Source organism: Mustela lutreola, chromosome 4, assembly GCF_030435805.1.
Source record: "Mustela lutreola isolate mMusLut2 chromosome 4, mMusLut2.pri, whole genome shotgun sequence".
In the NCBI taxonomy this organism is placed as follows: domain Eukaryota; kingdom Metazoa; phylum Chordata; class Mammalia; order Carnivora; family Mustelidae; genus Mustela; species Mustela lutreola.
This window is the reverse complement of record NC_081293.1, coordinates 29,335,550-29,357,866: the sequence shown is the minus strand read 5'-3', so window position 1 is coordinate 29,357,866 and position 22,317 is coordinate 29,335,550. Positions and strand designations below refer to the sequence as shown.

General features: G+C 36.4%; 1 protein-coding gene and 1 pseudogene across 1 annotated transcript in view; both read right to left on the bottom strand.

Moving 5' to 3' along the window:
- The window catches only part of HPSE2 (heparanase 2 (inactive)), a 693,243-nt gene that overhangs the window by 261,457 nt on the left and 409,469 nt on the right, over positions 1 to 22,317 (bottom strand). The window lies entirely within an intron of this gene.
- LOC131828565 (ATP synthase subunit O, mitochondrial-like) lies at positions 17,599 to 18,159 on the bottom strand (annotated as a pseudogene).

The following is a 22,317-nucleotide window of genomic DNA, read 5'->3' as shown; positions in this document are numbered from 1 at the left end:
TTTTCTTTTTAAGAAAGGTTGTCTAAGAAGTTATTATTAATTTTGTCTTAAATCTGGATCTGATTTTATTTTTTTAAGGTCAGCTTTATTGGGGTAAAATTTACATAGAGTAAAATTCACTCTTTTTTTCCCCTCCTTAATGTCCATCACCCAGTTACTCCATCCCCCCACCTCCACCCCTCCAGCAACTCTGTTTGTTTCTATGATTAAGAGTCTTTTATGGTTTGTCTGCCTCTCTGATTTCATCTTGTTTTATCATTTACTCTCTTCCTCTATGATCTTCTGTTTTGTTTCTTAAGTTCCCAAATGAGTGAGATCATATGATAGTTGTCTTTCTCTAGCTGACTTATTTTGCTTAGCATAATACCCTCTAGTTCCAACCACATCATTGTAAATTGTAAGATTTCATTCTTTTTTATGGCTACTATTCCATTGTACATATATACCACATATTCTTTATTGATTCATCTGTCAATGGACATCTCAGCTCATTCCATAATTTGGCTATTGTGGACATGGCTGCTTTAAACATTGGGATGCCGGTACCCCTTCAAATCACTACATATGTAGGTAAATGGAGTAAGAATTCTTTGGGGTAAATACCCAGTAGTGCAATTGCTGGGTCATAGGGTAGCTCTATTTTCAACTTTTTGAGACACCTCCATACTATTTTCCAGAGTGGCTGCACCAGCTTGCACTCCCAACAAGAGCATAAGAGGGTTCCCCTTTCTCTGCATCCTTGCCAACATCTGTCATTTCCTGACTTGTTAATTGTAGCCATTCTGACTGGTGTGAGGTGGTAGCTCACTGTGATTTTGATTTGTATTTCCTTGATGCCAAGTGATGTAGAGCTTTTTTTAATGTGTCTGTTGGCTATTTGTGTTTCTTTGCAGAAATGTCTGTTCATGTATTTGGCCCATTTTTAAAAAATCTTTCTTTGTAACTTTAAAAAAAATTAACATATAATGTATTATTTGCCCCAGGGGTACAGGTCTGTGAATCATCAGGCTTACACATTTCACAGCACATACCCTCCCCAATGCCCATAACGTAGCACCCTGTCCCTACCTCCACTCCCTCCAGCAATCCTCAGTTTGTTTCCTGAGATTAAGAGTCTCTTATGGTTTGTCTCCCTCCTGATCCCATCTTGTTTCATTTTCTCCCTCCCTAGCCTTCATGACTTGCCACTCTGCCTCTCAAATTCCTTATATTAGGGAGATCATATTATAATTGTCTTTCTCTGATTGACTTATTTCGCTCAGCATAATAACTTCTTGTTCCACCCACGTCATTGCAAATGGTAAGATTTCAGGTTTTTTGATGGCTTCATAATATTCCATTGTATATATATACCACTTCTTCTTTATCCATTCATCTATTGATGGACATCTAGGTTCCTTCCATAATTGGGCTATTGTGGACATTGCTGCTGTAAACATTCAGGTGCCTGTGCCCCTTTGAACTACTACATTTGTATCTTTAGGGTAAATACCCAGTACTGTGATTGCTGGGTCATAGGGTAGCTCTATTTTCAACTTTTTGAGGAACCTCCATGCTGTTTTCCAGAGTGGCTGCATCAGCTTGCATTCCCACCAACAGTGTAGGAGGATTCCCCTTTCTGCACATCCTTGCCAACATCTGTCATTTCTGACTTGTTAATTTTAGCCATTTTGACTGGTATGAGATGGTATCTCACTGTGGTTTTGATTTGTATTTCCCTGATGGCTGGTGATGTTGAGCACTTTTTCATGTGTCTGTTGGACATTTGGATGTCTTCTTTGCAGAAATGTCTATTTATGTTTTCTGCCCATTTTTTGATTGGATTATTTGTTATTTGAGTGTTGAGTTTGAGAAGTTCTTTATAGATCTTGAATATCAGCCCTTTATCTGTAACGTCATTTGCAAATATCTTCTCCCATTCTGTGAGCTGCCTCTTAGTTTTGTTGACTATTTCCTTTGCTGTGCAAAACATTTTTATCTTGGTGAAGTCCCAATAGTTCATTTTTTGCTTTTGTTTCCCTTGCCTTTGGAGACAGGTCTAGCACAAAGTTGCTGCAGCCAAAGCTAAAGAGGTTGCGGCCTGTGTTCTTCTCTAGGATTTTGATGGATTCCTGTCTCACATTTAGATCTTTCAACCATTTTGAGTCTATTTTTGTGTATGGTGTAAGGATTTCATTCTTCTGCATGTAGCTGTCCAATTTTCCCAATACCATTTGTTGAAGAAACTCTCTTTTTTCCACTGGATATTTTTTCCTGCTTTGTCAAAGATTAGTTGACCATAGAGTTGTCCATTTCTGAGTTCTCTATTCTGTCCCATTGATCTATGTGTCTGTTTTTGTGCCAAAACCATACTGTCTTGATGATAACAGCTTTGTAATAGAGCTTGAAATCCAGAATTGTGCTGCCACCAGCTCTGGTTTTCATTTTCAACATGACTTTGGCTATTTGGGGTCTTTTCCAGTTCCATACAAATTTTAGGATTATTTGTTCCAGCTCTGTGAAAAAAAACTGATGGTATTTTGATAGTGATTGCTTTAAATGTATAGATTACTATAGGTACCATAGACATTGCAACAGTATTTGTTCTTCCAAACCATGAGCATGAAACATTTTCCATTTCTTTTTGTCTGGATTTCTTTCATGAGTGTTCTATAGTTTCCTGGGTACAGATCCCCTGCCTCTTTGGTTAGGTTTATTCCTAGGTATCTTATGGTTTGGGATGCAATTGTAAATGGGATTGACTCTTTAATTTCCCTTTCTTCTATCTCATTGTTAAAGTATAGAAATGCATCTGATTTCTGCACATTGATTTTTATATCTTGACTTTACTGAATTTCTGTATGAGCAATTTTGGGGTGGAGTCTTTTGGGTTTTCCCCATAAAGTATCATGTCATCTGCAAAGAGTGAGAGTTTGACTTCTTAGCAGATTCATATGCTTTTTAACTTATTTTTGTTGTCTGATGGCTGAGGCTAGGACTTCTAGCACAATGTTGAACAGCAGTGATGATAGTGGACATGCCTGCTATGTTCCTGACCTTAAGGAAAAGGCCTCAGTTTTAGTTTTAAATAGAGAGGGGGAAAAAAAAAACAACACTATCTTTGTACTTATCACATATCACATATCATACTCAGTAGCACTGCATACTCAATAGTATGATAGAAATTTGTGGTAAGACTTTTAGCCCTACTTGGGTAAGGTATAAAAAAAATCAAGTATTAAATCTTAAAAAGGAAAAACGGAAGTATCTTCTATCTATACCACTGACATACATTGGAGTTGGTATCCTTTGTGGGAAAGGGGAACATACAAAAGAATAGGTTAAGAAGTTGGCTAAACAGATTCTGAGGAAACTATCACTGCCTGTTTAAATGACATTGGCAATTATTATTGGATAACAATATCAACAACTAAATGATCTCTTTAACATATTATGAGATTTAGATATTTAATCCAGAGGTTCCCTGAAACTTGAAAGTTATTTCAAGTGTTCCTCTAGTATAAAAAGTTTAAGAGAAAGCACTCCTAGAATTAAAGAATGCATAGGAAAACAAATCATCTGAACACCAAAATATTCACTCTTGAACTGAGAATTGACTTAAACATTCTTTTCACTTGGCAAAATCCTCACTAAACAAGTCAATAATGTTTTTAATTTCTCCAATATAATGCAAACCCATTATGAATCTATTGGAAAGCCAAGCTACAAGTCTGAGCTAAAGAGCCAGGATTTCATGAAATCAATAAAAATAGCACCTGATAACTGCTCAAATCACATGCAAATCCACTAATAAATAAGGATCTAGAAAAATTAGATCAGCTAGCTGAACAAGAGAAAACTCACAGGGATAAAAACAGATTGCTCAAAAATAATTTTGAATATTAAAAGATAAAGAGAGGTCTATTTTGAAGTCTTTTAATATTTATGCTCATGCCACAAAAGTTAAATTATTTTCTCAGAAAAATACTCAATATTCAATTAAATAATGTTCTATTCATTGAGATTGTTCATAGTTGCAATAAGAGTTTATAATTTGTTACACTTATTTTCGTAATTTTAGTGTCATTTAGAAATCATACTTTTGCAACAAAATTGAATATGAATGACTAATATTCTTTTTAGGTAGACTGATTCTCTTAAGTGGTCTTTATCTACAATTAATCACCTTTATATGATGAGAATTTCCTGTGCAGTTTTCATGTATATTAGAAACACACACACACATACACACACACACACACACACACACAGAAAAAAGAAAAACAGATAATATATACATATATATCAAACACAAAAGCATATCAAACCAATGATTTCATGGAGCTTATAGTTTAAGACAAGGCAAAGGGATTTATACCCCCAAAAGATGTTAATACAGAAAAAAGTATGGGGAAATAAAAATATAGATGGTTTGTTAACATGATAAAAATTGAGAACTAGAGCACTCAGTTCTCTAAGTTCTCTTAAGGAAATACCTCCTTAAGGATAAGTTTGAGTCCCGCCTCCTTATGAAGCCATTCCTGAACACATCAGTCTCCCTACAATGACCATGACTTTCTCTAAACACAGGTTCTATAACATATGTAGCATGTGGGTGTCTTGTGGCATCTATGGCATTATCTTATTTTGGGGTTTACCTCTTGATTTAGTCACTTTTCCAGAGTGAATGGCTTGTTTTCTGTTAACCTGCTAAATTCCTTAAGGATTGTTCTGTAATTCATTATAATGTAATGTTCTGTAATGCTTCATAGTATCTATCTGAGAACAATTTCTTGCCTTAAATGCTAAAGTATTCTCACAACCCAAATCTTTTTTGTTGCACATAAGTGGTCTAGTAAGAAATTGAAAGGACCCAAAGAAAGATTTGTGTAGTAATTATTATTGCTAGCTCACACATGTACTCTAAAGTTTATTAGAAGATCATATATATATATAAATATGATATACATTTGAATATAGAGCACTTAGTAGATACTCAACAAATGTAATCTTCCTAGTCGGGTCCATCCAAGCAGATACTTAAATATGACTTTGTACTCTCTCCACCAGAGGGTGCCAATGCCTCTATGTCCTCTGGACATGTTCCCTGGCATCTCATATGAATAGATCTCTAAGCAGCCTTGTCACAAAGGCAGCTGAAAATGAGCTGGGGCTTAAGATGAAAAGGAGAATAGGTTTGGGAGTCACCTATATAGTGCTAACAGCTGATGCTATGAAAGTTCTTGAGGTTTCTGAAGAACAAAATGATTGAGGATGAAATCTTAAATGTATACATAAAAAGGTCAGAAAAAAAGGCAGAGAAGAAGGACACAGAAATGACATCTGAAGGAACCCCAAAGAAGATAGTTTCAAGGATGTGCTAGTCAATAACATTACATGTTAGTGAGAAATTGAGAAGCAAATGGACTGAGAAAAAAAGTCATCACATTTGGGACGCCTGGGAGGCTCAGTTGGTTGGATGACTGCCTTCGGCTCAGGTCATGATCCCGGAGTCCTGGGATCGAGTCCCGCATCAGGCTCCCAGATCCATGGGGAGTCTGCTTCTCCCTTTGATTTCTCTTCACTCATGCTCTCTCTCACTACCTCTCTCTCAATAAATAAATAAAAATCTTTAAAAAAAAAAGTCATCACAGTTAATCAAACAGTGAGGTTAGAAACAAAATTTAGGTTGGGCTATAGACTTAAAGAATGAGTGATACAGAACAAGGAATAGACTCTGGACATTCACCTTATTTGTTGAAGTTCTGTGGCAGTAACAGGAAGAACAAAAAAACCCCACAAACGTTACTAAAGAAGTACCAACAATATTTTTAAGAAAAAAAAATCAACATCAAGACCTTGTTTTGTCAAAAAGCCATTTCTTCAATAAGGGTAACCTCAGCTTTATATTATAAACACATAAGATCAATCAATTCACACTAAGATATGCATGATGGCCATTTTCCTTAGTTTCCTCAAGACTTAGTACTTTAAAAACAAAGTAAATAAAAACAAAGTTGATAAACTGCAAACCAACAAACACACAAAAATAAGATTCTTATTAAAATCTAAGCAACTGGTGGCTGAAATTGCTAGTAGGATTCCTTCATTTGATAAAGATTGACGAAACACCAAGTAATATCATACACTTGAAGGTTATAGCAATGAACCAAACAGAAAACAGGTCCTACCCTTGTGAAGTTTATGTTTAGTGTAGTTGTCATGAGGTACAAAGGCGGAAATAAAGCAGGGGGAGGGAACTGTAGAACCAATGGAAGAGGCATGCTATTCTAAAAAAGTCTCACTGATAAGGTAACATTTAAGCAAAGACCCTATGGTAGTATGAGAGTAAATCAAATGGTCTTAAAGGCAAAGGTCCAAGACAGGTATGCCACTGATGAATGTGAAGAACAACAAAGAGCCCAGCATGGCTGCATTCAGAATGAATGATGGGGAAAACAGTAGGAGATAAGGTCAGAGCAGTAGGACTTTCTTTCTTTTTTTTTTTTTTAACCCGGAATGACAGGAAAGCACTGGCTGGTTTTGAAAATGACCCAATTCACATTTTAAAAGCATTAGTCTGGCTGTTGAGCTAAAAAGAGACTAGAAGAGGAGGAGAGGGAAAAGGTGAAAGCAAATAAAGTAGGTAAGAGTTTATGGTAATAATTCAGGCAAATTATAATTGTCTTGGACTAGGGTGGTAGCAGCAGTGTGATTAAAGTGGCTGGGTTTCTGGGATATTTTAAAGGTAGAGCTGATAATATTTGCTGAAGGATTAGATGTGGAATATGCAGGGGGAAAAAAAGAGGTCAAGGAAATCTCTAAGGTTTTTGGCTGGAGCAACCAGCAAATAAACTTGACATTGAAGAAGGAAGTGTGGAAGATTAGGAGAAGAAGAGGGGAAGACAAAAGTTAGTCAGCTCCCATTATAGCAAGAGCCAACTATGCCTTCACTGTTCAAGACTGCTCACACCCTCTAAAAGCATACTGGATCGTTTGCCAAAGAGAAGGTATCATGTCTGCCTTTTTAGCATCCATTTCAATGTCTGATACATGATAAGGCTTAATAAATCTCTAACTCATGCATTCAATGTCACTTATACTCTGTACCATAAATACCCAATCTCAGTAATCATTATTCACTATAGCAAGATCACTCTTGATTATGTCTCTTACTCCATGTTGTTAAATCCACTCACATAATATAGTTATTGCTAAGTGTTCCGTTTAGACTGAATAATATGGGAGAGGTATAAAAGACTATTCACCAGTTGCTGGAAAAACAAAGGAATTTCTAATGGAAGCCAGAAAGAGATGTGAGAGTAAAAGCAGAGTGAGGTGAACTCTTTACCAACTCTGTCTCTTGTAATTCAGAGAGAAACCATCATTTAATGGGGAACCATTTGAATTAGTGAGTACAAACAATAAAAAGGGTAGCATTTTAATTGTAACTATTAAGAGAGAACAGTTTGAAAATTGCCTGGGAGGAAAACACAGCCATTTCACAAAGACTGAAGATAGATTTTTAAGCTAAGAGCTAATTTTAATATGAAGAGAAATATCTCAAGTTTAGTCAGGGCAATGAAACCTTAGCTAATTTATAAAGAAATCAGACTAAATGTCTATAGTGACTGAAGCTGTTGAAGGAGAATGAGATTTGGGAAATTTCTGTGACTAAAAATCACAACACTCTCAAAGACTGTAAGGCAGAAACTAATTATTGTATTAATCAATTTAACTAGATTTAAAGGGAAAATTAAATGCCAGTGAGCATAATGGGACCTCTGGGTCCCATCAGAAGTCCATCTAAATCATGACAGGAAAAGAATAAAAAAGATACTGGCATTATTCAAGAGGCTAGGATTGTTTTTTAGAAGTTGCTTTTGGATTGTTTTTAAGAAATGTGCCCTGAAGTAAATTATTTTAAAAGATGCAAATATTTGTAGAAGATGGTTAGAAGTATCTGTCAAAATTTACATGTGCTGGGGTGCCTGGGTGGCTCAGTGGGTTAAAGCCTCTGCCTTCGGCTCAGGTCATGATCCCAGGGTCCTGGGATCGAGCCCCACATCAGGCTCTCTGCTCAGTAGGGAGCCTGCTTCCTCCTCTCTCTCTGCCTGCCTCTCCGCCTATTTGTGATCTCTGTCTGTCAAATAAATAAAATGTTTAAAAAAAAAATTTACATGTGCATTCCCTTAGACCAAGCAAGTCCACCACTAGACATTTTTCCTATATATACATATACTTTCATAGATCCCCCAAGATATAAAAAGATTATTCTTCCACCTCTCCTTTTAATAGCAAGTAACTGAAAACAATCCAAATGCCTATGAAATCGAGACTGTTCAACAAAAGATAAAGAATCTATGTTACAGAAAGAGATTCTAAATAAGGAAAAGAAGGCTAGAATAAACTGTGGAGTTGAATTAGAATTGGAGGTATCAGTGTAACTCATGGTTTTTAATGTGTGTGTGTGTGTGTGTGTGTGTGTGTGTGTGTGTGTGTGTGTATGCACCCATACACACACATACATACACATGGATAGAAGCAGAAATATAGATGTGTATATGGGTGAGATATCCATATCTATATCTGTATCTACATCTATCTATCTATCTATAATTTCCTGTCCACTGAGCAAGCCTGGAAGCAACAACATTCCAGTATCAATGAACACACTTAGGACCCAGATCTTGGTTTCTAAATACCATTCTCTCATATAAAGAATCAAGGCTCCTTAAAGAAATGGCTGATGCCAGAGCAAGGTAAGAGAAGATACAAAATAAGCTTAGAATATTTTGTGGTACCATAAGTTAAGGGAGTGCTCAAAAAGTAATGAAGGTATGTAAAAGTGACATAGGAGCTAACCTGAATGAGCCTCCAATGGCTAAAGCTGAGAGAATTTGAACAAAACAAATAATGATAGCACTGGATTATAACCCACAGAATAAAAATAAAGACCCCAAAGTCATCTGGTATAAATAAATGACTAAATATATAAAACAGAGAGGAGAAATAGCTCTTCCTCACAGAATACCTATAAATAAATATAGGAGAATGGACACAGAAAACTGCCATCAGACAACACCTCAGTAGTAATTGCCACAGTCAAGGACCACTGATGGATGCTAAAATTAGTATGTTAGATTATGATGACAAAAAAGATTTGGATTGTTTTGAAGTAACCTCTTTAAGATAAAAGATAAAGAAAAAAAAGTAACTTTACAGAGGTACAGAGGAAAAACCTGAAAGACACCATCTTAACCTTGTGATCAAGATTAATCTTAGTGGACATATTGACATAAGGTACGCTGATATAAAGCCTTGAGACAGGTAGAGCATCATTTTAGTTGTATTTTGATTAAAAATGCAAAACCTGCACAGCAAAGGAAACAGTTAACAAAATCAAAAGACAACTGACAGAATGGGAGAAGATATTTGCAAACGACATATCAGATAAAGGACTAGTGTCCAGAATCTATAAAGAACTTAGCAAACTCAACACCCAAAGAACAAATAATCCAACCAAGAAATGGGCAGAGGACATGGACAGACATTTCTGCAAAGAAGACATCCAGATGGCCAACAGACACATGAAAAAGTGCTCCATATCACTCGGCATCAGGGAAATACAAATCAAAACCACAATGCGATATCACCTCACACCAGTCAGAATGGCTAAAATTAACAAGTCAGGAAATGACAGATGCTGGCGAGGATGCGGAGAAAGGGGAACCCTCCTACACTGTTGGTGGGAATGCAAGCTGGTGCAGCCACTCTGGAAAACAGCATGGAGGTTCCTCAAAATGTTGAAAAGAGAACTGCCCTATGACCCAGCAATTGCACTACTGGGTATTTACCCTAAAGATACAAATGTAGTGATCCAAAGGGGCACATGCACCCGAATGTTTATAGCAGCAATGTCCACAATAGCCAAACTATGGAAAGAACCTAGATGTCCATCAACAGATGAATGGATCAAGAAGATGTGGTATATATACACAATGGAATGCAGCCATCAAAAGAAATGAAATCTTGCCATTTGCGACAACATGGATGGAACTAGAGCGTATCATGCTTAGCGAAATAAGTCAAGCAGAGAAAGACAACTATCATATGATCTCCCTGATATGAGGAAGTGGTGATGCAACATGGGGGCTTAAGTGGGTAGGAGAAGAATCAATGAAACAAGATGGGATTGGGAGGGAGATAAACCATAAGTGACTCTTAATCTCACAAAACAAACTGAGGGTTGCTGGGGGGAGGGGGTTTGGGAGAAGAGGGTGGGATTATGGACACTGGGGAGGGTATGTGCTTTGGTGAGTGCTGTGAAGTGTGTAAACCTGGTGATTCACAGACCTGTACCCCTGGGGATAAAAATATATGTTTATAAAAAATAAAAAATTAAAAAAATAAAAAATAAAAAAAAATGCAAAACCTGAGTTTAATCATTAGAAAATATCAGACAAAACCAATTTAAGGGACATTCTACAAATATACATCCTGGACTCTTCAAAAGTGAAAGAAAACAAAAGACTAAAGAATGATCACAGATTGAAAGGGACATGACAACTATATGCAATGTAATGTCCTAAATGGAATTCTAGAATGAATAAAAAAGGACAATAGTGGGAAAATTGGTTAAATTTGAAAAAGGCCTATGGGTTAGTTTACAGTATTGTATCAATGTTAAATTTCCTTATTCTATAATTGTACTATAGTTATGTCAAATGTTAACATTAGGGGAAGCTAGATAAAGAGTATATGAGAACTCTATAAACTACATATGAATTGTGATTTCATAAAATCTGATGAATTTTTTCATAAGGCTAAAAATAATTCAATGTAAAATGTGAGAAAAAGAACAAAGTAGATCTGTATACATTTACATGAAAAAAAAATATCAAGATGTATTACTGCTTTAAACAAAATGAAAAAGAAAAAAGCAATGACCAGAATGGTGTAATATGATTTCTTCTAAGTGATATATTCATGTACTCATATACACAAATATATATACAATCATATATGTATATACATATTGGGTATATAAATAACAATTTTTGTAAGGAAACAAAACCATTAAAACTCATAATTGGGGATGAGGGAAAGTGAAGGTAAAAGAAGCAAGTGAGAGTTTTATTTTTGTTTCAACAAGTCTGCATTTCTACACAAAAAAAGGACTATCTTTTTTTAGTCCTTTTCTTGGTTTCTTTTCTATACCTCCCTATATTAAAATAAAGGAATAAAAGAAAATTTGAAAATATTTAATTGTAATATTTATCATATAATTTAAGGGTTTGCTTTGTGGGGAAAAAAGTCATTAAGTCTTCAGCGCCATTGCTTAAATCTTCTACATAAACTATATTCTTTTGCATATAATCTCCAGTATTCTGAGTCTGGTTCACATTAGTTCTGGAATTAAAAGTTTTCCCACTCACTTCTAGTAGACAATATAACCTAGCATTTTGTTGTAGTGAAGCAAAAAGCATGTAGATTATTCTTAGGTATTATGAAAGTTTAGCTAAGAATAACATCACTTTTTCTGTGAAGGACCACATAGTAAATATTTTGCTTTGTGGGCTACATATCATCTCTGTCACATATTCTTTTGCTTTTTCTAAATAGCAATTTAAAAATATGAAAACCATTATTAGTTCATACTGGGTTCCCAACCTGAGGGACAGGACAACTTACTGCAGGATTCCAGACATTATTCTACCTCTAAGCTGAGTAAATAATGTACGTCATACATATATGTAATGATATTTCCTGAGTAGCTATAGATATACCTAGGATTAACATAAAACAAATTATTTTAAGAAGCATTACTGAATTCATATAAACTTCCTATCCTTATTAATTTTCTTAATCAGTGAATACCAAAATTGTAACTGATCTTCTATGGGGGGTTCATTAGATGTCTTAATATTAAAAAGGATGCCTCACACAAGGACTCAGGAAATGTAACTTCCATATACATCCTTAAAAAAATTACTTTAGGTTGAAATTCAGTCAAACAAGAGAAGAAGCCATGAGATCCAGAGAGGGCAGATCAAATTCAGAGAGTAATAATGGAAAGTCCATGAATGAGACTTATAGAGACGACCAAGAAAGAAATAAGTTTATACTTACTGAAAGGAATAGAATTGTAAATGTGATAAAGACATATTTTGTAAGGGGAAAAAAAGCAATTTAAAAACTTGGGAACAAAAAAGTTGAATAAGAAACTTAAGTCCAAATATGAAATAATCTAAAATGTGTTATGGTCTTAAGCAGTTAAAAGAGTATAAAGGAAAGAAAGATTGTTTGACCTTGATGGTGGGAAAATTCTTTGAGTGGCTCAGTAATTGTGACATTAGACTATCAAAGTAGAAAATGTCAATCGAACTAGAACTTGTCCCAACACTAAAGGACTTTTATGTCATAATTCTGTAGATCCTTTTTATTGCTTTTCAATATTTGGAAACTTTCTAGAGCAAAGCATAGAGAATTTGGTTAGGATTGCAGAACAAAATGAAAATAACATCAATGATAAGGTAAAAATGGCACAGTCCTGAAAGAAAAAGGAAATAAAAGGGTAGCCGTATTAATATTTTATCTTACATAACAGAGTATCAAAAAACACAAAAGTTGACAGAACAAAAAGTAGAAGTTAAAACGTTTTTAAAGTAACAGTGATAATCAATATTCTAAAATATTTATATATTTAAATATACTCATTAATATATTATAGATTTATATAATTGATATAATACATATCTTTTTATCAAATATATTTCTATCACAAAGCTATCAAATATTGGGAAGAAAAGAGGAAGTAAGAGAACATAGTTAACCATGTTCTATAGTTCTATAGTCTAACTATCAGTAGAACTAAAGTAATTCATCAAATAAAAGGAGGGATGAGCATATTATTTGATCACAAAGAGATAAATATTGAAAGATTTAAAAATAGTAGAGGGGCACCTGGGTGGCTTAGTCGGTTAAAGCCTCTGCCTTGGCTCAGGTCATGATCCTGGGGTCCTGGGATTGAGCCCCACATTGGGCTCTCTGCTCAGCTAGGAGCCTGCTTCCCTTCCTCTCTCTCTGCCTGCCTCTCTGCCTACTTGTAATCTCTGTCTGTCAAATAAATAAAATAAAGTGTTTTTAAAAAGTAGTAGAAAATCCCATGGTATCATAAGCTAATTCTTTGGAAGACTAATAAAAAATGTTAAAATCCCTAGCAAGTCTGATGAGAGGGAAGAGAAAGAAAAAATGAAGAAAAGGTATAGAACAATAATTTTAGAAAAGAAAAAGGAAATATAACCATTGTTAAAGTATTTTTAAATGATAGTGATACATATAAATAATATTATGTCACTAAAGTTGAGATGGACAATCTTACATGTCAGCAATAACTAACTAGAAAAATATAAAACATCAAAAAATTACCATTCATGACAACATATTATGGATGAATTATAATATATAAATATAAATATCTATAAAATAACAGGGTATATGCCCCCCAAATATATATTACCCTTATGGAGAAAATTATAAAACCTTATTGATAAAAGAAGGTTTTAATAAATAGAAAATTATGTTTTATTTGGGGGTAAGAATTGTTAATATTTTTTAAAATGCCAATTCTCCCTGTATTAATATATGATTATAATGTAATTCCAACAAAAATTCCACCAGAGATTATCAAAGAACTTGACAAAGTAATCTTAAAATTAATATTGACAAATAAAGAGCAAAGAACTTCAAAGAATGGGGAGCCACCTTGATTTTAGGTAATGATTACTACCCATTTTATTCTATGTTGACATTTGCCAATTCTGGACTAGGATGAAGAATAAAAGTTCTAACATATGTGTAACTGAGTCTTAGATGAATGGAGAAAAGAGAATTAGGAGGCAAGCAACATTTGAAGAAATAATAGCCAGGAATTTTCCAAACTTGACAAAAGAAATCAATTCAAAGATTTAAGAAGCTCAGTAAATCCTGAATAGGAAAAATATAAAGGAAATCTAGAAATATCATGGTCATATTGTGAAAATTCAAAGCCAAGAGAACAAATATCACAATCACAGAGCAATCACAGAGAAGGAAAGGCATATTACTTTCACCATAGCAACAATAAGACTGACAGCCCACTTTTCAATATAAACTATGCAAGTCAATGGACAATGAAACTTCTCAGAGTGCAAGCTTTTCAGCGAGCAATGATTTAGTTAGAAGAAAATACACTCCAAAAATGAAAATAAGACTTCTAAGACTCCATACATGTCAAACAAGATGAAGTAAGCCACTACAGCCTATCTCTCACACTGATGATAATTAAAATCTCTGGGCAGAGAAAGACAACCACCTAACTTCTCTGAAAAGTAAATACTAGCAAGCAGACTGTAAATTGAACTCAAAATCTGGAAAATGATCTGTAATGAGGGCAAGATTCATGGTCTTATTTGCCTTCTTTATTTCCAAGCTTTGACTAATGGAAGGTCCCAGTGGCAGAACTGCGCCATGAGTGCTAAAGCAAAAATTCTCAGAAACAAAACATTACCTCTAGCAATGAAATCAGGAAAAGAGGCTCCTGCATTCCGGACAGCAGTAGAGTAATACCCACTTCTTTTAGTCTTTTCCTTCTTTCTCTTTTCTCCCTCAGCCCTACCAGATGAGCTGGCCAGTTAGGAAATTTTATGGCTGTGTGACAATGATGACATAGGCACCTAAAACCCTGAGAAAAGATTCATCTTTCTGGATGGAGATATTTTAAAATGGGCTCCTAATGCCCAAATAATGAGGAGGAATTCCCTAGTGTTTTTTTCACCTTTTTCCTTCTCACCAGTTTGCCTCTCAGGTGACCCCAATCTCACAGAACTGCATGAAAATATGGGGGAGTAAAACCTGAAAATTAATAATAGAAAGATACTTGGCAAATTTCCCTAAATATGTGGAACGTATACCACACTGCAAGTAACTTTTAGGTAAAACAAGATATCAAAGGAAATTAATAAATACATTGTGCAGCGTAAAAATGAAAATAGATTTTATCAAAATTTGTGGGGTACAACCAAAACAGTGCTTAGAGAGAAACTGTTATCTTTGATTCTTCCATATAAAATGAAGACAAAAAGAAAAGCAAAATCCAAAGCTAACAGGAAGAGAAAAATAATAAAGAATAGAAATGAATAAAATTGAAAAAAAATGGATAAAATCAAACCAAAAGCTAATTCTTTGAAAAAATCAATAAAATTGACAAAACTCTCACAAACTGACCAAGAAAATATCGGGAAAGGCACAAATTACCAATACTAAGAGTGAAAAAGAGGAATTAATATAAACCATATTAACATTAAAAGGAAAATAAAATATTATGAATGACTTTAAAGAATTTACATAAAATGGAACTATGCTATGAAAGACAGAAACTACAAACATTCACTCAGATAAAGTATTTTATAGGATAGTCATACCTTTAGTCATACATTTAAAGAAATTGATTTTATAATTCAAGAATTTCCAAAAAAGAAAACATCTAGTTTGTCTCACTGTTGAAAGCAATTCTATATCAGTGAACACTTAAGGAAAAAATAATACCAACTCAACACAGTTCTATGAGAAAATAAAAGAGAACAGTTCTCAACTCATTTTAGCAGACTGACATTACCTGATGCCAAAATGAAACAAAAAAAATTATAAGAAATTTTTTAAAATGCTTATGTCTCTTATGAAAATATTTTTAATTCCCAAGAAAATTTTAACAAATTAAATCCCAAAATATAAATATATAAAAGAATAAAATGATCAAGCAGAGTTTATCCCAGTAATGGAAGCCTGATTCAAAATTCAATGTAATTCACCAAATCAATAGTCTAAAGAAAAATTACATTCATTTCAATAGATACAGGTAAATATTTTAATAAATTCAAACTCCATTCATACAGAACTATGAAAGAAGAGCTCTACCTTAACTTGATAAAGGGCATCTACAAAATTTTCCAACTCTTAAAGGGAGTTGGAACTTTTTAATATCTAGCTTTTCACTGCTGAATATGATATTAGCTATCAGCTTTTTCCTAGTCAGAGTAATTAGGCAAGAAAAAAAACCCATTTAAACTAGAAAGGAAGAAGTAAAATTGTCTGTGTTTACAGATGGCACAATCTTGAATATCGCAATCCTAAAGACAACACACACAAAAAATTACAACTAGCAGGGAGCCTGCTTCTCCCTCTTCCTCTGGCCAGTATATGTGCTCTCCTTCTCTCTTTCTCTCTCAGATAAATAAAATCTTAAAAAAAAGAAAAACAACAACATACAAGGGTGCCAAGAATTTATAATGGGGAAAAGATTGTCTATTCAATAAATTTTGTTGTGAAAATTGGATATCCATATGCAAAAGAATGAAACTGGACCTTTGCCTCATAGTATATACAAAAATTCACTCAAAATGAATTAAAGGTTTAGATGTAAAACCTGAAACCATAAAATTTTTAGAAAAAAGCACAGGAGAAATGTTTCTAGATACTGGACTGGGCAATGGTCTCTTGGATATGGCATCAAAAGCCCAGGCAACAAAGCAAAACTAAACAAGTGAGATTATATCAAACTAAAAAGATTCTACACAGCAAAGGAAACAATTAACAAAATGAAAGACAACCTACAAAGGGAAAAAATATTTTTAGATCATATATCTTAAAAGTGGTTAATATCCAAAATATATAAGGCACTCTTACAACTCAATAGCAAAAACAAAACCCACAAGTAATTCAATTTAAAAATGGGAAAAGGACCTGAATATACATTGCTCTGAAGAAGACATACAAATGGCCAACAAGTATATGAAAAGGTGTGCAACATCACTAGTCATCAGGGAAATGCAAATCAAAGCCACAATGAGTTATCCCCTCATACCTGTTAGGATAACTATTATAAAAAAATAAAAACAAAAACAAAAACAAAACAAAACAAACAAACAAACAAAGGAAAAGTGTTGGTGAGGATGTGGAGAAAAGGAAACCGTTGTGTCTGTTGATGGGAATATAAACTGGTGCAGCCACTATGGAAAACAATATGGAGGTTCCTTTAAAAATTAAAAATAGAGGGATGCCAGGGTAGCTCAGTCGGTTAAGCATCCATCTTCAGCTCAGGTCATTATCCTCAGGTCCTGGAATTAAATCCCGTGTTGAGCTCCCTGCTCAGCGGGGAGCCTGCTTCTCCCTCTGCCTGCTGCTCTGCCTACTTGTGCTCTCCATCTCTCTGTCATAAATAAATAAAATCTTAAAAAAATTAAAAATAGAATTATCATTGATCTAGCAATCTCTTTTGGATATATAGCCAAAGGAATTGAAATCTGTATCTTAAAGAGATTATCTGCACTCCTACCTTCACTGTAGCATTATGGACAATAGCTTAGACCTGGAAACAAACCTAAATATCCATCAGCAGTTAAATGGACCAAGTAAATGTAGCATATAGATACAACAGAATATTATTAATCCTTTAAAGGGAAGGAAATTCTGCCATTGTAAGGCTGAATAATATGCCCTTGTATGTATATACCACATTTTCTTTTTTTGTTGTTGTTCAGGAAACATTTATTATACCTCACTGACAGAAAATCAACACCTTCAGAAAATCTCTCGCATAGCCCTGCTCAGCTTCTGAATCTTGGTTTTCACAGACCTATCAGCATATTTCTCTCCAATATGGACAATCATTGCACCCATGATTGATGGATCAATCTTAATTTCCAATTTCGATACTTGGCCTTTACTTAGGTACTTCTCCACACTGGATGCTCAGCATGGTTGAAAAGGCAAAAATGACTCAGGGATATTGTTCAAGCAACCATTTTCAGCAAGCAAACTGATCAGGCTGGACATGAGGGGAGAGAACATCTCTTTTGCTGTCATGTCATTTAGTCTTTTCACTTTTACTGTATGCTTTACACAAGGATTCATAATAGAAGTAGGCATTTTGGGTTCTTTCAATATTTGTGCTACTCTCAACAATTCTTTTTCTACTTGTTCCATCTGTTTAGATGCAGCAGAATAAAGAGCAGCGGCATAGCAACCTTTGATACCATATACCTGAACGGGTGGCCTCATGTGCTTGGCAAACAACCTGACCACAGATGTACTAAAGCAACACACCTGTTGGGAGAACCCAGAAACTGCTGGGGTGGCCATCTTCTCTGGGTGGCTCTAGGTCCATATACTACATTTTCTTTACACATTCAACCATTGATAGATATTTAGGTTGCTAGAATAGATGAACCTGGATGACATTATGCTAAATGAAATAGACCAGATACAGAAAGACAATTACTACACTATCTCACTTACATGTAATTTAAAATAGTCAAACAGAGACAGAGAGTATAATGATATCTGCCAGGGATTATAATAGTAGATAAATACAGAAAGTTGGTCAAAGAGCACAAAGTTTCAGTTATGCAAAATAAATGAGTTCTGGAGATCTACTGTATGACAAGGGACGTTTACTAACAATATCGTATACTTAAAATTTTGTTAAGAGGGGAGATCTTATGATAAGTGTTCTTACCACTGAAAGACAAACAAACAAAAACCCCCCAAAAACCAAGGGGATGGAAAAACCTTTTTGAGATAATAAATAAGATTATGGCACTGATAGTGATGATGGTTTCATGGGTTTATACTTATCTCGAAGCACATAAGTTGAACACATTAAGTATCTACAGCTGTTTGTATGTCATTCATACCTCCATAGAATGGCTTCATAAAATCCCCTACAAATGTCATACTTAATGGTGAAAGACTGACTGCTGTGTTGTTTACAGTAACAATAAATTAGAGACATCTTAAATGTCCATCAATGAGAATTGATAATTAAAAGATAATTAACTAGATCTACATGTATTAGAAGAGATAAATCTGAAAAACAGAATTTAAAATGTTGCAGAATGATATATTGTCAAAATAAACAAATAATATCACATATTCATAATAGAAATACACAGTACGTGTAGACAATATTCTGTGTATATATGTCTATGTGTATTATGTATATAGTATAAATAAAATAAAAATGAGGACAAACGTAAGTAAAAAATTAGATTAGTGCTTTGTTGTCGGTGCCCGAGCGGCTTGTAGCGCATGTGCGGTGATGCTTCTGGGCTTGGCCATGCCCGCTCATTGCCTCAGCCGCTGCTGCCTCAAGCTGTCGCCGCCGCTGGTGGCGACGGTGCGGAGCTGCTCCGGCTGGGCCCGTGGGGGGGCCCCGGGCGCCGCACGACTTTTTCGGTGCCCGAAAGTAAACACGCCATTAAGATGGCGGCTGGATGCGAGCCAGTAGGAGGAACTTAGGATTTTGTATCTATGTGGCTACGAGTGATTGGTTGTGCAACCTTGGTATATATAGACATGCACGGGCAGGGGAGAGAGAGAGATCCCAACAGCTACGCAGAAATAAAGCTTGCTTCGCTGAGGTCTCCTGGTCGCTCTTGCTGGCGAGAGCGACAAGTGGTGCCGAAACCCGGGAAACCCGAAACCTACACCGAGGAGTTCTCAGTGAACGCAACGATCCAGTAAGTGTGCACAAAATTTCAGATAAGAAAGTTCCTAAGTATAGGACGAGAAGTGAGAAAGTTCCTAAGTATAGGACGAGAAGTAAAAGGGTTCCTAGGCATAGGACAAGAAATAATGGGATCAAAGTTTACTAAGATGGGAGGATTACTGACGGAGGTGCTTAAGGCTAAGGGCACTCTGCTAGACTCTAACCATAAAACGGTTAAAAATGTTATCGAGGAGCAGGTCAGAGAAGCCTCTAAGGCAGGATCTAGCAGAGGGGGAGAAAATTCAGAGGAGAGCTCCTCTGAAGATGAGCTTGGGGAAGCCATGACACACTTAAAATTAAAAGAGGAAGTCCCTAACGAACCTTTAAAGGGAAAGACATACAAAGAAGCCGGGAAAAAATATGACTCCCTAGCGCCCTCTGTCAGAAGGTCAAGAATTCCTACCCCTGAATGCAGGCCTATAGCGCCACCTGCAGAATAGCCGCCACCATATAACACTTCATGCTCCCGAGGGGCATGTGGTTGTCCAGAATGTAGAAATGCAGGATGGAGGAACATTATGGACTTTACTAAACCCTCCCCTCTTGCATACCCAGTGTTAGAAGATCAAAATCAACAGAGGTTTCATCAACCACTAGACTTCAAACTTATTAAACAGTTTAAGGAAGCAGTCACTACTTATGGGCCACAGGCTGCTTATACACTTTCACTTTTGGAAGCAGTCGGTAGCATGAACCTTACCCCAGATGATTGGACTAACATGGCAAAAGCAACTCTGTCTGGTGGACAATACTTGATATGGAAAACTGCTTGGCAAGACTGTAGCTCAGAAACTGCCCGGCATAACGCCACGTCAGGGAATCCCCACTGGAATATTGACATGCTCATGGGAGGAGGTCAATTTGTGGGACAAAACAATCAGATTGGGTACCCCCCAGGGGTGTATGTACAGATAGCAGCTGCAGCCACTAGGGCTTGGAAGACCATACAGGGTTCTGGAGATTTTCAGGGACAACTTTCCAAGGTGTTGCAGGGGCCTAATGAACCCTATGCTGACTTTGTAGATCGTCTGCTTCAAGTAGCAAGGTGCATATTTGGGGATGTGGACCAAGCAATGCCCCTTGTTAAACAATTAGCCTATGAACAAGCAAATAAATGGTGTAAAGAGGCTATCCGCCCTTGTAAGTCTAAGGACCTGATTACATATATCAAAGTGTGTCGAGACATCACTGATACAGTTGTTCAGGGCCAAGTTGTGGCAGCAGCAGTAGCCCAAGGGATAAGAAGTTTCAATGGAGGAACCAGGAGTTCTTCCAAGGCTTGTTTCCTTTGTGGAAGGGACGGTCATCTTAAGAGGGATTGTCCAAAGGGTAAAGGACCTCCTAGACCAGTCAAGCCCGCACCTGGGTTGTGCCCTCGTTGCCGTAAAGGGAATCATTGGGCTAATGAATGTAGGTCCCAGAAAAATATTCAAGGAAATCCCCTGCCGCCGAATAACTGGATTCAATCCAATTACTCAAAAGACAGGAAGCAGGGCCCCGCGCCCCGGGGCCCAACACAAATTTATGCGCACTAACGCAAATGCCCAGGACATGGTATCCTCCCTCGGAGAAAGGCACGCAACCTCTGGATCAGCAAGGCTCGATATCAGAGCAGCCGCCCGAATGGTCCTAACTCCGGAGATGGGCATTCAAGCATTTGCCTCCGATCTAAGAGGGGGCCCCCCTCATGGTACTGTAGGTTTATTACTTGGCCGAAGCTCCACTTATCTCAAAGGTCTGATAGTTCACCCTGGGGTAATAGATTCAGATTATGAGGGAGAGATCAAGATACTGGTGTCTTCACCAAGGGAGGTTACTGCAATTAGCCCAGGAGATCAGATAGCTCAACTTCTCATACTCCCTAGCCATCATGAAGCCTTTCCCTTAAAGGAAAAGAAAAAGGTACGAGGGGTTTGGGGTCTACGGGAGTTGACCTAACATGCCTGACCCTGGATATGACTGATAGGCCCATAATTACCCTCAAGATACAAGGAAGGAAATTTTTAGGGTTACTGGATACGGGCGCCGATAAGAGCATCATCAGCCAACAAGAGTGGCCTCCGAGATGGCCCCTAACACAAGCAAAACAAACACTCAGGGGTTTAGGAATCGCTCAAAGTCCTGATCAAAGCGCAGCTACCCTTGAGTGGGAGGATGACGAAGGCCATAGGGGAACTTTTCAGCGCTATGTCTGCAATATTCCTATTTCCCTCTGGGGACGAGATGTTTTAGAACAGATGAGCGTCCGCCTGACAACTGAAACTATATACAGCCCCCGATCAATAGCTATGATGCAAAAAATGGGATACATACCAGGAAAAGGGTTAGGGAAACAGGAGCAAGGTAAAATAGACACCATCCCTTTCACCTCAGAATATAAGGGGCAAGGCCTGGGTTTTCGGTAATGGCCACTGAGGCAATGAAAATAACGTGGAAGACAGATACGCCCTGCTGGGTGCCTCAGTGGCCCCTTACTAACGAAAAACTATCAGCTGCTAAAGCCCTGGTACAGGAACAGTTAGAGGCGGGCCATATGAAACCTTCTACCTCACCTTGGAATAGACCTATCTTTGTTATTAAAAAGAAATCTGGTAAATGGAGACTTTTACATGATCTTAGAGAAATTAATAGGCAAATGCAGAACATGGGACCAATACAGCTGGGATTACCCATGATAACCGCCTTACCGAGAAACTGGCCATCAATAGTGGTTGACAAAAAAGATTGCTTTTTCTCTATCCCTCTGCATC